Raw genomic sequence first — 12,416 nt, forward strand, 5'->3', positions numbered from 1 at the left:
AGGTAAGAGATTTTTAATCATAATATGCAAAATAAGTCAAAAGGAGTAATTTTAAAAAGTAGCTTTTGATCCAGTATAGCTTTTCCCCAGGAGCTTAGATCAGATAACTGGTTGCATTAATTGGTACTCAGTGTAGTAAGAGATGCTAAATACTTCTGCCTGTCAATTCACCCAGATGTACAGAATAATCCAAAAAAGTGCATGCAGTAACTGACAGGAATGAATTCTGAAAGAGCTGACAATCATGAATAATGCAGCAAGGTAAAAAAAAAAAAAAAAAAAAAAAGTGGTTGAGAGGTAGTTCAGAGGCTCCTCTGCTAACACCTTCTTTAAATGTATTGTTCATAAATGGAACTTTTCCTATGAGTTTCACTAAATTAGACAGCAAATTATGAAGGTAAGCTTACAAAAGAGTGGTATCACATCTGAAATGTTTGAAATATAAAAACCTGGGGCCTGGGAAGAAAGCTCTACTAAAATGACATGTTTGTAATTGTAAAGCAAATATTATTATCTCTTTGCTGTCTGTATGTATAACAGAGACAGATTCCACTGATAGGGATATTGACATAGTCAAAGAGATGCTCCTACACAGAGTACTTCAATGAACCACCAACTGCGGTCCAGCAGAAAGCAACCCAGTGGCTTCAGTGGATGCTCATGAGGGAATATTTTCATGTTTCTTATCTTAAGCGTGTAATTTGAATATGTAGGTGATGCCCGTAGTATTCCCTGAAGCTTAAAGTGACACATTATTCTCTCTTGTTTGACTGTAGTTTTGGTAGAGTTACTATTTTTGTCTGCATGCATTTCCTTTTCACCTTTGTCAGCTTAATGCAAGACTGCAAGAATAGAGGCACTGAGTGTTGCCAAATGCTCCCCAACAATGACCACAAGCAGAAAAGTAAGAGTAGAAAATAGGAATATTTCAAGGAAATTGTGCTACCTTCCCAGCATGGTCTCTTAGCCTCTGACAACTTACAGCTCCGAAACTGAGCTCAGAGTTGGTGACCCTGTTTCAGATGCACTCAATGGGTGTTTCTTCATAATGTACCCATCTGTTCCAGGAACCACTGCCACCCCCTATCAAAATGGTCTCCACAGTTTATTGTGAAAACTGTGCTTTTGCTCTAATACTTTTGACCAGTTTCATGAGTTGGTGGGGTTTTTTTGTTTGATTGTTTGTTTCTTTTGGCTGGTTGGTTTGTTTTACTGTCCCTCAGTCTGTGTGGAGATTTATCCAGTGGCTGCTTAGTTTCCCTAAGAACTATCAATGCCTGAAGATGGCCTGGAGCCCGTTGAAAGCCTAGTGAGTGCTACTGGGGTGCTTTCTGTCTTGTTCAGGAGTTTGTGAGGCAGGAATTCCTTCACATAGTCCATACTGACTCTTTCTTGATGCCCCAAAATTGTCCATGTGTCTCACGTTTTCTTTATTATAAGTAGGTAGGCAATTTCACCAGAAAAGCAGTTAAAGTTTTGCATTTATATTTCCTCTGGGTGCCTTGATCTCCTACAGATTAGGTTTTGGTTTTTCGGGTTTTTTTTTAATTTGTTTGTTTGTTTTTGTTTTTGTTTTTGTTTTGTTTTGTTTTGTTTTTTAATATAAGACATCTTTGCCACTCTTCTGTTCAGAGGATTATTAAGGATACACACTGGACTACAACAAAATACAATAGTCATTTCCCATAATGAAGTCTTCATTGCATGGGAAATGAAGTGTCAGACTGCCATGTCCTGCCCATGACAGGAAGAAGATGAATATGTAGATCAGCTTTTAATAATGAAAATTAAGAACACAAAAAAAGTGAAACAAGCACAATAGCATGTACCAAGGCTCTGCAATATAGCAGCATTCAGCAAGAACAGCCCTCAGGAATGACCTGAGGTTTGGTTTTTACACAGACAGACCATGTTTAGAGCTCTCGCTCTGTTTTACAGAGCTATATCTACCCTGCCAAATAAAAGATGATTTCAAACCAAGCCCAAGTGATACAGACAGGGTTTACGTGTGTGCTGTGACGCAGCAGCCTCTTGCAGATCATGGCTGTCTTGCAGGCAGATGTTTGGAGAAATCCATACCGGAACCAAGGGCTTAAAGAGCAATTATGCTGTGTGGACAATCAATAATCAAGCTTGGTTTTGTTTTATTTAGGGGTATAGAGGCACTCAGTGTGATCCTTCTAATAAACAAAGACAGCTTGTAAAAGGATAAGAGAAACAGAGTGATTTCTGAGTAAATAATCTGATCTGGGGAATGATGTAAAGGATGAGCAGAGGCACTTTCATGCAGCGTGAAATCATTAATGTTATGTAAGAGCTGAAAGCATTCATGTAGGGCTGGTGCACTTGTATCAGGACATGGATAGTGCACTTACTCACATTCAGCATCCTTTTATTCCTGGATCTGGGGTCACTTAGGAAGATCCATCTACATAAGCTGTATTTAGACTGTAATATTTTCCTATTAACTGAGCTGAATAGGGCTCTCCTGATGAGCTCCTTCATAAAAAACCAGAAAAATCTGAATTTTGGAAGGAATGACTGCACATGTCTTTTTGACACAATTCAGTCTCATGAAGTTGCATCTGAAATGTGACCCAAGTAAGAAATGAAATCAAAATGGGTGGGAGTGTTTCTGCTTAGTCTCCTGGCGTAGAAAGATGATGTTGGTTTCAGTGGCTGAGAGCTCTAAGTAAAAGCAGTGCTAAGGAGACAGTGTGAGTGCCTTTCAGGCCAGCCCTTCAGATGCCAAAATAAGCTGTATTTAACATTTACTGCTTTTCAGGCTGAGATTTCTTTCCTCAGTTGTTTTTTTCTCGAAGGTTAATTCACAATGATGTTTTCATAATAAAGTTCCTATTTCCTGATAAAAAAATCCTCACTTCACTCTTCCTGGTCTAAATGGTAAGCATAAATTAATTAATACAAGCAAAATTTCCTATGCATTATAGCTTTTAAAAGCATAGTAGGCGTGCCTTGTTAGCTAATTGAAGAATTTCAGAGATATAAAAGCACATGATTGACACATAATGGCGAGTCAAGGAAATACTATCCCGAGAAGCTTTCAGCAATGTGACACCAAAAGCTGCACTGTGCAAAGTTCACATAAAAGAGCTAATGGGCTTCACCAGAAGAATCCAGGGCACACTGATCCATCACTGACTAAAATCCAGCTCAAGGCTAGCTAGAAAAATGGTGGTTATTTTGTTTCAAAACATTTTGTTTCAAAAAAATTTTGTCTTTTAGGCCTCAGAGTGCAGTCTTCACAATGTAAAAGTAAGAAGGCATTCCCTTGAAAAAGCTGTGGTTTGCACAGCCCAGGACATCGCAGACTTGTAGAGTCATAGACCCACAGAGCAGTTCGGGTTGGAAAGGACCTTTAAGGGTCATAAAATGGGCTGGGATCTTGCCCTCCATTACAACCACCCTAAAAGACATTTTCTCCGTGTCATGGTGCACAGTGACTGGGAGGCACTCTCTCCCAGCAGGACACAGCTCTCTGTCCTGGGGCAGAGGATGTGGGCTGAGAACTGAGCTAGGAACAGGTGCTGTATATCTGATTAGAAATCAACACCCTTTTGATAATAGTAGTCAATATTATCATTTGTGTGCAGTTTTAATTCCCTCAGCATCTCAGTAACTGTCCATGCTTTGACTCTTTCTCATGTGCTTCAAAATTTTTGGTTTAGACCCCTAAGTAATAGAATTATTTTGGTTGGAAAAACCCTTGAAGATAATTGAGTCAAATCAAGTCTGAGAGCATCAGGGATTATTTATTTATTTATTTATTTATTTATTAAATATAGACTTACATTCTTTTCTGAACACACCTGAGTGAAAACCATGTAAACCAAAGGGAACACAGCTGGATAGGATACATAGAGCAGTGTTTACCCCAATGTAATTTTCAATCAGTGGAGCTACACTTTCATTTCAGTGAGACAGAGAAGCTGTCATTTTGGATAACTACAAATTTAGGCAAATGGAAAATGCAAATGCTCTTCTGCAGATTCAGACATCTTCAGAAGATAGGCTGATTGTTTTCATGAATACCATTCCCTTTTAAATCAGTTGCAGTAGTTAGCTGCAAAGAACCTCTTGGGTACTTTGATTTCATTTGTTTTAGAGCACAAATCAGGTATATTTAGCTAATCCTCTAAAATTCAGCTGTATTATCTCCTTTTATTACCCTCTCTAAAATTCATTTTTACTGTTATATTTTAAAGAGGATTAATATCCCTAATATAAATCACAGTAGTCTCTTTAGTTATGGTGCATCTTAAGGTTTACAGAGTTTAAATTATTTTAATGTTGTTTTATGTTGCCTAATTTATTCTGTTAGGGCTGTTGTGAGAGTAAGACTGTCATTAATATTATTTTACTGCTTGATGCATCAGATACAGATCTTTTTGAAGAGCTGTTTCTTTCTCAGTTATTGTCCAGCATCTCAACCAGTCCTTATCTTTTTCTTTAATGTTCGAGAGCAATTGTAGACACATGTAAAATACTAAAAAAATATTAGATTTTTATAAACATGTATTTGATAATAACCACCAGCAGATGCATTCTCTGTATGCCACTGATAAATTGGAAATGCTAGCAAGCCCTGAACCCGAACATGAGCTGTCATGGGAGCATATTTGGAATTCTTAGATATCTTTCCTCCATGTCGTTATTCTGCTAAAGACATTGTTCTACTATTTTTTTCTCATGTGATCTGGATTACATGGGACATTCTCACTTCCAGAAAAGACTATTAAGGTGGCTATGTAGGAGTTACCCTCTTCTGTAAAATGCAATTGTGGTTGATCTGTGAAACTCTCAGCAGAGGTCTCCTCTCTCCCACATGTGCCCTGTTTACTCCGAATCACAACTTCCGCTCAGAGAGAGCTACAGAGGCTTGGAGCAGAAATCCGCAAGGAGACCAGTGAGCTGCCGTTTCCTGGGGCAAAATGAGGACATGCATGTTTTCCTTTAGATGGAGGTTTTAAAGCCATTGCAAGTGGCTTACGTATAATTCCTTGGATTTATTTAAAAAGTTGGTTTTAATAGGTGAGTGGGGTTACAGCAAGAATGAGGAATCTAGTCACAGTTTAGCCACTGATCTTCTGGATGATCTCTTAGTAGTCACGTGCCAGGACTTTCAGAAAGGGCCTGGAATTCAGGTGTCCCAGTTTAGAGTCCCATTTCTGATTACTGTTTAATTTAATTTTCATTTATTTAGGAGGAACATTTGAAAAAGGCTGCCTGGTTATTTTAGGTGGAAACAGAAATTAATTCCTTTGAAACAAGCTGAGCTCATTTTAGCCCAGGGTTTTGGTGTAGGAAAGTACTTTTACAAATTCCCTTTCTGTTGTTTTCTTATGTGTATTATGGCTCCAGCAATATTAATCATGTAAAGCTTTTGCATCTCTATTAAGGATATTTAGCTCTGCTCCATGTGAAATCACTATAAAGATGTGAAAGCTAGAAATCAGGTGTTGCTATCTTTTGAGCCTACAGTCAAGTGTTTGTACATCAATTTGCATTTTGAACCCGTGCATGTTTCAAACTGGTTCACAGCATGCTGAGAGTGGGGGCAGATATGAGAGTTGTCTTAAGGACAGATTCTCAGTGTGCCAGCTGGATGCTCCTCCAAAGAGATTGCTCACGAGCACACATCTGACTCCACTTTGCTGGCAGGAGAGGGGAAAGGAAGATCACAAATCCATCATCTCACGTGTGGGCCAGTGCTGATTCAAGAATGTGACCATGAAGGAGAGAAAGGGGCTTGTAATCATTACAGCTGTGTCTCTTTGCCAGCCCCACATTCCTACCGTCTCTCCCAGGGACACGATTCACTTCCGACCACACTAGCGCAGCTTGGGCAGGGCAGTGTAACAGTAATTCCCGAGGGCATGTCAGCCTCATGGGTACATGAACCTCAGAAATGGAAGAGTTCAGCTTCACTGACCTCCTGGGTGCATCCTGATCTTTGTTTTCAAGAAACATCACTAGAAATTCAATAAAACAGGCAGAGACTATTTTTTTATTTTAAACTGCAATAGAGAAAAGGAGAAAACTCCACCAAGATTCTAATGTAGGATTGTTTTCTGTAGCCATCTCACCTACACATTATACATATATATATATATATATTCCTTGTCGATAATTGCAATCTAAAGAAGGGGGTCTTCAGAACTTGGTGATGGGTTTGTTAATTCTCAAATTCAGAGACCCCTTAGGTCTAGGTGGGGATTACCTGTTTGGGGCGGATGGACTTAACCCATAAGGTCTGTGAAGGCAGCTGTACAACAGTGAAAAGAGAAAACTTAAGACTGGGATTTGCTGTTTGAAGTGAGATTTAGAAAGTATCGAGGAATGTAGGGTATCTGGGATCCTTGCTGGAATGTGGAGGGAAACAGAGGCAGCTGAGGGCAAAAGCAGGGAGCCCAAGTGACCTGACAGATAAGTAGCTCTCCATGATAGGCTTTTACATTTCTGTGTACTGTCACCTACTACTCACCATCAGAGAGAAGCTCCTGGTCAGATCAAGAGTCTCCCTGCAAACCAGCTTTGCTGACTAGATGTGAAAATCAGCCCTGGCTTTGACACCTTCCAGCAGTCCCTTCAGTAGGACTGATGTTGTTTAATTCAGATTCCAATTTAATGCAATTTGTGTGTGAATGTGTATGCCTCAGGATATAGAATGAGACACAAATTACTGAGTTCACTTGCTCTCCACCACAGAAGATATTTGAAAAGGTGAGGAAAAAAGGAGCCATATTTATAGTCCAACATTGCAACATTGCATAAAGTAATTAATTAGAAAAATTGAGAGATCTTTGAATTTCTGTGGTTTTTTTCTTTTTTAAAGTGACAAACAGAAATCAGAAAGGAGCTGATGTGAGTTAATGGAATGAAAATAAAAAAAGGCAGTAACAATCTACTTAGGTGTTACCATAAATCTTGATATTTAAATATATGATCCTTATCATACAGCTTTGATTAGCCTTTAAGCAAAACTAAATTTTGTTTTAATCAGTTATAATGTTAACTGCTTATTTCACAATTTTCTTGTGGTGTATTAGCAATACTTTTTTATGTAATATTAAGAAAGATAGATTAAATGCTATCTAGAAGGATGATTATTATTAATTATAATTCTATACAAATTATATGTGATGAATAATAGTATTTATTTGTAGTTATGAAATACTATCTAGATTAATATAGATAGATTAAGTATTATATAAGTACCTCCCTTCTTGTAAACTGTAGCTTCAATGGTGAGGTTAACTAATTCAATATTTAAAATGGTTTAATGCAATTTCTGATATAAGGGTTTGTTCCCCCTCTTCTCTTGTTTCCCAGTTGCATATTTAGAGCAGTTTTAATATATAACTATGTATTTGATACAGCTTTGTCAATGAAGGAAAAGTCAAGAATGATGTAGTTATAAAAGCAGTTCCATGGTTATCTGTGGGTGTATGTTTGACACTTTGGATTGTTCTTTTCTTGTCTTCTGAGAAAGTTCTCGGATCTTTATCTTTGCAATGGGTAATTTCCCTGGATTCAAGGGTCAGACATATAGGTACATTCCTCATCATATAATATTAGGAATGTTAGAGATATTTTCAATTCAAGCCTTGTAGGTAAAGACAGATATCTTACATCCTGAGCCTTTTTCTTCCTGGGAAGTCAGCATAGAAATTGAAAGATAAGATAGGATGTTCCAGGGGTACACATGTTAATTCTTGCAACACTACATGAAACAGAGAGTTACACATGTTACACAGGGGTACAGGCTCAGAAGAGTAAATGACAGAGAGTTGTACCAAGGGAGCTCCTAAGACAAGGGCAAAATAGCCACCAGTAGGAAATGATGGCTGTTTCTCATTTTCCCCACCAGTAGGAACTGGTGTCCCCTACTCCAGGGGACAGAGCACGCTGGCTACCTGCATCTTTTGACAAGTCAACAGCAACAAACTGTATACTGGTCTGACCAGTAAGGATTATGCATGTATTTTAAGAAAAACAGGATTTACATCCAACTGAAAAACTGTCTTTATTTTTTTTTTCTTCCCTTGCAGCATCAATGTGTTAATTCAAATATTGATTAAATTGTCTGTTGTCTAAATAAGAGCAAGTTAAGGAAGCCCACTAAGGGCAATGAAACAATCACCCTTTTTCCAAGCAGGAAGCAGTCTGCTGTTCACTGCATGCTCCTAAATCCATTCTACCGTTTCATGGCTTCATTGAGATGTGGAATTCCGCCAGAACTAACCCTGAATGCCTGCTTTGCAAATGAGGAGCCTGGACCCTGGTGTTGTCTCCCACCACGGACCTGTTGTGTGTCCAACAGAAAGTCTTAAGTAACTGCAATGCATTCCTTGTGTTCCTGTAAACTTCTTTAGTCTGTTATCTCTTATAAGCTGTCAGTCATGACTAATGATGTAGTAGATGTTGTGGAAAATGGATGTCAGTCCTTGGAAGACCAACCTTTAGCCATTAAGTCAGTGGTGTGTCTCTCCTTTACATTCCATGATATTAGAAATATATAAATCTATTGTAGGTGGGTAGGCATGAAAAGAGCTTGTCCTGAGATTTTTATAATTGCACTCAAAATTTAAAAATAAATTTGCCTTTTTAAAGAAAAGCTTGTGGAGCAATTTCAGTTTTGAGGTAAAGGGGCAGGGTGAGGGTGAGCTATGAATGTGTGTGTGTGTTTTACCACAACTTAATTCCAAACAGATTACTAAGCAGCCAAAGGGGTGAAGGAGTAAGCTCTAGGACACCATTTTTAGAACAGTTGTTATTTCCCAATACCCTGCTGGGGTGAGTGAGAGGGGAAGCAGGTGTATGTTGGTTGGATTTGGAGGAATTCTTTGTAATGGAGCTAAGTGACATGATAGGTTAAGTACAATGAAATGACATGACACTCTCCCTTTCTCTTAATAAATAATCCTTAATAAATTACAAGATAATTTCAAAGCTGTTGCCAAACAATAGTAGCTAAGATGGTTCAAGCTATTTGTCATAAGAAGGAACAATTCATTTCCCATTATTTTTACTAGTTTACATACAGTTCACATATTTGTCTCCACCCCACCACCTGTTAAATCACTGTTAGATCTTCTATTTATTCTCACAGATTAAAAAGTTATGCTAAATTAAGGTGAAGATGGAGTTATGCTGCACTTGTTAAAATCTGCTGGACTACAACAAACGTAACAAAATGACTACTTTTCATATTTTTTTGAAGTTTTTTACAGGAAACCATAATTGGCTGAGATGATTGCATTTTTTAGCAACCTGTAGAAAGAAACAGTGATGTTTCAGAAGTGCTGACTGAAAACAATACAGGGTTTTTCATGTCTAGTAATTTGTATCCTTGGCTTTTGTAGTTCTTCTCCTTATAATTTGCACAGCATGGTGTGTTTTGAGGCAATACACCAGCTCTAAAACAGCTTTCTCTCCTCGACTGGACATAATGCTGGAAAAAGTGAAACAGATTTTTCCTTTAACCTGAGGTAAATTAAGGTCCTTTTTTAAAGAAAGCAATTAAATATACACAACATATGTTTGTGATTGAGAAAGAGTGACATAGCTAAGACCTGTGAAATATTTAGGCATTTGCATATATTCAGATTTAAATATGCAAATATTTTTGTGTTACATTAATAAAGGAGAAGACATTCCCCTGGATTATCAGTATAGTCTCAACAATGTAGGGCATAGCACAGCAGTAAAACTCATGCATGAAACACCTTTGGAGAAAACAGCCTTTTTACTCTCATCTGTGACAACACTTCCCTTCTTTATTTTTTAAAATTTTATCTTTAAAATTAGTGCTGTATTTCCAGCAAGCCCATGAAAGAAGTTAATAGGAATTATTCAATGAAAGCAACTTTAACCCTACCTTTCCCCTGAAAATCCAGAGCAAATCCAAACTAATTATCCTAAGAATAAAACCAAAGCAATAATTTATTCCTTTTCTGGTGGAGAGTAGAAAATGAATATCTCAGTTGGGTACAACATGGACCTTTTATACAGCAGAGAATCAGAAATCCGACATTTTATAATGACCAGGCAGGCCTTTTAAACACGTGTTTTGGTCAACATGTTAACATTCGTATCAGCCTTTCAGTATTTCTAGGGAGACTACAAGAAAGGTAGGGACAGACACTTCAGTGTGGCTTGTTGCAATAGGACAAGGGGTAATGGTTTTAAATTAAAAGATGGTTAATTTAGATTAAGGATAAGGAAGAAAAGGAGAGTGGTGAAACAGTGGAATAGGTTCCCACAGGGACAGTAGATGCCTCATTCCTGGAAGACTTGAATGTTGAGGGAACCTCAGACTCTAAGATGTACACTCTGCAAGTTCAGCATCAATTTAGATTTAAGATAGAACAGCTGCAACAGGCTCTCTTGTAGCAAGTCCTTGCATACATAGCATTTAAGTTTGGCTAAGGATAAAAATTATAGTCAGTATCTATGGAGAACAGATGAAAATTGAAACTGCCATGATATTTTTTGGCAAGAACAGACTAAGATGGCGACTTTTCATCTACATGGACATGAATGTGGATGATGAAATGATGAATCTGCCAGGAAGAGATTCTGTCTCTGAAAAAAGATTAGAACAGTTTAAAAAAGCAGTGGAATCACCTCCTGTATATCTCTTGTTTTATCTCTACCTCTGTTTTAGAATTTGTAAAGCCCTAAACTAATTGTACTTTACTTCATTGTTTACACAATGTTTACACATTGGTTACATTTGCTTCATTTAAGTCAGAATAATCTCAAAATAGTCTTGAGGGCAGAGCATGCCATACCAGTGTTCAGCAAATGCTGCCATCTCTTTTTGCCATCTTAATGCAAAGATTGAACTTCACCCAACCTGTCAGACTGGCTTTATTCTCTTTGCTTAGTTGGAGCCAGTACAGCTTTACTGAGTTTTAGGGAATAAAACAAAACAGACTTTCTTCTGGAAGCTGTCAGCGATGCCCAGAAAATTCACAGGTGTTCTGGGTAAGCTCTGTATAATGCTGCAGATTGAGGGAGGCCATCTCTCAGCACTTTTTCCTCCCTGTTACACCAATCGAAGAACTCTGCAATAAAGAGACAATCTTTTGGCCATTCTTTATTCCCACATTTCTCAAAATGATTACAAGGAGTCTGTGATACCCAATTATTCTCACTGGTGCCTTTTTTTCATCTCTTCTTTAGACCTTTTGACCTACCTCTCCTGCAGGAAATTTTACAATCAGCTTCCTAATGTTTTTGACAAATCTATTATTAAATAGACACTAATCAAATTGAAAATTGCAAAAAGATGATATTATGTTCTATTAGTGGTTTCTAATGGAAATAAAGGCTACAACATAAAGGTCAGTTGACGTACGGAGTATGGCAATTAAAACCGTAATCAATCAGCAACTGTTACCATTCGCAGTTTGCAGATCCATTGCAATGAGCTCTACACATCTATGCAATATTCCAGATTGATTTTTCTCTTTTTCACACCAAATAGGCCAGTAGAATATTCTATACACCCCCTGACATTTTGCAGGGCAGTTTCTGCTACTAATTCAATCATGTTTTTAAAAAGGCATTTGCTCTTTTTTGGAATCTAGAAGACCTGTTTGACCTATGACATTTCAGTTCAGAATATGTGCTTTCTTTGCAAGAGGGTAAGCATCCACTTCGTCCTATACTTGGACTGAGTGCATGCTCAGTGGGTTTGCAGCTGACCCTAAGCTTAATGGGGCAGCTGACATGCCTGACACCATCCTGTAGGACCTTGGCCAGCTCAAGGAGTGAGCCCATGGGAACTTCATGAAGTTCAACAAGGTCAAGTGCAAGATCCTACAGCTAAGTTGGGGAATCTCAGTACCCAGAGTAGCTAAGGGATTAAAGAATTGCTAGGAGGCCCCTGGAGAAGGACTTAGGAGTACTAACAAAAGAAAAATTGGACATGAGCTGGCAATGTGTGCTTGCAGCCCAGAAAGCCAACTACACTCTGGGCTGCATGGCCAGCAGGCTGAGGGAGGTGGCTGTGTCCCAGTGCTCTGCCCTTGTGGAACCACACCTGGAGTGCTGTGTCCCGCTCTGGAGTCCCCAACACAGGAAAGACATCAATCTGTTGGAGCAGATCCAGAGGAGGACCATAAAGATGATCCTCTGTATGGAAATGCTCAGTGTTGGGATTGTCTGGAGAAGAGAAGATCTGGGGAGATTTTTGCAGTATACTAATATATAAACAGGGGTTATAAGAATATAGTGACTTTTAACCAGGGCCTGTATTGTCATGACAAGAGGGCACAGGTTTTAAACGGAAAGAGAGTAGGTTTAGAAAAGCTGTGCGCAGAAAAACTGTGGGTTCCAGGCCAGGGAGAATGCATCTTAGAGCAATCTGGTAAAAAAATCTCAGT

The sequence above is a fragment of the Chamaea fasciata genome, unplaced genomic scaffold (genome assembly GCF_029207755.1).
Source record: "Chamaea fasciata isolate MVZ Bird 193981 ecotype frontalis unplaced genomic scaffold, bChaFas1.0.hap1 SCAF_2, whole genome shotgun sequence".
In the NCBI taxonomy this organism is placed as follows: Eukaryota; Metazoa; Chordata; class Aves; order Passeriformes; family Sylviidae; genus Chamaea; species Chamaea fasciata.